Here is a 3386-nt window from a genome sequence, read left to right on the forward strand (position 1 = left end):
AGGTGCCTGTAGTCCCAGCTATTTGGGAGGCTGAGGCAGGAAAATGGAATCAACCCGGGAGGCAGAGCTTGCAGTGAGCCGACATCACACCACTGCACTCCAGCCTGGGTGACAAAGCCAGACTCCATCTCAAAAAAAAAAAAAAAAAAATTTGTAGGAATGGGATCTTTTTTTTTTTTTTTTTTTTTTTGAGTAGTGAGTAGTGTAATGTTAACATCCAAGAAAGTAAAACAAATAGTCACCTCTGCAGCAGCTCATTAACGACTGGTAACACATAGAGGTCAATGTGCCAGAGCTTTAAAAAAAGTATTGATACAATTGAAGGCCCTTCCACTATAAATAGGATGGAGGATGGGTCACTGTATCCGTATTACCAATGACAGTCACCCCAAGAAACACAAAAATACTTGGAACACTTCACGAATTTGCGTGTCATCCTTGCGCAGGGGCCATGCTAATCTCTGTATCGTTCCAATTTTAGTATCTGTGCTGCCGAAGCGAGCACAGGAATGGGATCTTAATATGTTGCCCAGGATGGTCTCAAACTCATGGCCCCAGTCAGTCCTCTTGCTCCACTTTCCAAAGCTCTGGCATTACAGGAATGAGCCACCACGCTTGGCCAACAAAATTTATTTTTATTTATTTATTTTGAGACAGAGTTTCGATCTTGTTGCCCAGGCTGGAGTGCAATAGCGAGATCTCAGCTCACTGCAACCTCTGCCTCCCGGGTTCAAGTGATTCTTCTGCCTCAGCCTCCCAAGTAGCTGGGATTACAGGCATGAGCTATCACGCCCGGCTAATTTTGTATTTTTTTTTAGTAGAGACAGGGTTTCTCCATGTTGGTCAGGCTGGTCTTGAACTCCTGACCTCAGGTGATCCACACGCCTCAGCCTCCCAAAGTGCTGGGATTACAGGTGTGAGCCACCGCAGCCAGCCTCAAAATTTATTTTTAACAAACATTAGGAAAAAGAAGACATTGGAGCATTTCCTAGAATCCCCAGTACTGGATTAATGGTAGCAATTGAAGAAGAAGAAGAAGAAGACGGGAGAACAAAAGAAAGGAGAAAGAAAAGGCAGAAAAAGGAGAGAAGAAGGAGGAGGAGAGAGAAGGAAGAGAAAGGACCAGAAGAAAAGAGAAATGAGAAGGGGTCAGGGAGAGGAGAGCAGTAATGTAACTAGGTAAGGGGTTCACCTTGCCTGCTGCCTAGACAGAGCTGATTCATCAAGCCAGGGGAACTGCAATAGAGAAAGAGTAATTCACTCCGGGCTCAGTGGCTCACACCTGTAATCCCAGCACACTGGGAGGCTGAGGCTGGCGGATCACCTGAGGTCAGGAGTTTGAGACCAGCCTGACCAACATGAAGAAACTCCGTCTCTACTAAAAACAATACAAAATTAGCCAGACGTGGTGGCACATGCCTGTAATCCCAGCTACTCCGGAGGCTGAGGCAGGAGAATCGCTTGAACCTGGGAAGCAGAGGTTGCAGTGAGCTGAAATCACGCCACTGCACTCCAGCCTGGGCAACAACAGTGAAACTCTGTCTCAAAAAAAAGAAAAGAAAAAGAGTAATTCACACCGAGCCAGCCGTGCAGGAGACTGAAGTTTTATTTTATTTTATTTTATTTTATTTTTGAGACGGAGTCTCGCTCTATCACCCAGGCTGGAGTGCAGTGGCACCATCTCGGCTCACTGCAACCTCTGCCTCCCAGGTTCAAGCGATTCTGCTGCCTCAGCCTCTTGAGTAGCTGAGATTAATAGGTGCCCACCACCACGTCCGGTTAAGTTTTTTGTATTATTAGTATAGACGGGGTTTCACCTTGTTAGCCAGGATGGTCTCGATCTCCTGACCTCGTGATTCGCCCACCTCGGCCTCCCAAAGTGCTGAGATTACAGGTGTGAGCCACCATGCCTGGCTGGAGTTTTAGTATTACTCAAATCAGTCTCCCTGAATTGGGGAGCAGAGTTTTTAAGGATAACTTGGTGGGTAGGGGGAAGCCAGTGAGCCAAGAGTGCTGATTGGTCAGAGATGAAATCAAAGGGAGTTCGGGGTGCCTTCTTGTGCTCAGTCAGTTCCTGGGTGGGGGCCACAAGATCAGATGAGCCAGTTTATTGATCTGGGTAGGGCCAGCTGACCCATCAAGTGCAGGGTCTGGAAATATCTCAAGCACTGATTTTTTTTTTTTTTTCTTGAGACGAGTCTCTCTCTGTTGCCCAGGCTGGAGTGCAGTGGCGCCATCTCGGCTCACCGTAATCTCCACCTCCCGAGTTCACGCCATTCTCCTGACTCAGCATCCAGAGTAGCTGGGACTACAGGCGCCCACCACTACACCTGGCTAATTTTTTTTTTAATTTTTAGTAGAGATGGGGTTTCACCATGTTAGCCAGGATGGTCTTGATCTCCTGACCTTGTGATCTGCCCGCTTCTGCCTCCCAAAGTGCTGAGATTACAGGCGTGAACCACCCTGCCCGGGCTCAAGCACTGATCTTAAGAGCAGTTTAGGGAGGGTCAGGATCTTGTAGCCTTCAGCTACATGACTCCTAAACCATAATTTCTAATCTTATGGCTCATGTTGGTCCTACAAAGGCAATCTAGTCCCCAGGCAAGAAGGAGGTCAGCTTTGGGAAAGGGCTGTTAGCATCTTTGTTTAAACTATAAACTATATGTTTCTCCCAAAGTTAGTTCAGCCTACACCGAGGAATGAACAAGGACAGCTTGGAGGTTAGAAGCAAGATGGAATCAATTAAGTTAGAGCTCTTTCACCATCTCAGTCATAATTTTGCAAAAGCAGTTTCAGTAACCAGCTTTGTCCCAGGTTTGGGTTCCCAGCCATTTGAGGGTGGCCTGAAGTGGGCTAAGGGAAAGAAGAACCTTATTAAGAACTTGGCTGGGCTGGGTGGCTCAGGCCTGTAATCCTAGCAATTTGGGAGGCCAAGGTGGGCATATCACCTGTGGTCAGGGGTTCAAGACCAGCCTAGCCAACATGTCAAAACCCTGTCTCTACCAAAAATACAAAAATTAGCCAGGTGTGGTGGTACATGCCTGTAATCCCAGCAACTAGGGAGGCTGAGGCCGGAGAATCACTTCAACCCAGGAGGTGGGGGTTGCAGTGATCTGAGATCATGCCATTGCACTTTGACATAGGTGACAAGAGCAAAACTTCGTCTCAAAAAAAAAAAAAAGACATGGCAAAATCCGCATTTGAACCCAGGTCATCTGATTCCCAAAAGGCTGCGCTCACGTAACATCTTAACCATGTGCCAGTTTGCACACCTCTTTACTGAGCTCCAGGGTAATGTTTGACCTCTCCAGAGCCCACACCCAGCTCATGGTCTCTTGCAGTAAAAAGAACACAAGGTTAACAGCTAAAAGGTCTGAGCTCTAGCC

General features: G+C 47.2%; 1 non-coding gene across 1 annotated transcript; it reads right to left on the reverse strand.

The window, feature by feature from the left end:
- Nucleotides 1–401: 401 nt before the first annotated feature.
- LOC115836573 lies at nt 402–505 on the reverse strand. The gene has a single exon (XR_004031623.1). It is a non-coding gene; the product is annotated as a U6 spliceosomal RNA (small nuclear RNA).
- Between the last annotated feature and the right edge of the window lie 2881 nt (nt 506–3386).

Source organism: Nomascus leucogenys, chromosome 8, assembly GCF_006542625.1.
Source record: "Nomascus leucogenys isolate Asia chromosome 8, Asia_NLE_v1, whole genome shotgun sequence".
Taxonomy (NCBI): Eukaryota; Metazoa; Chordata; class Mammalia; order Primates; family Hylobatidae; genus Nomascus; species Nomascus leucogenys.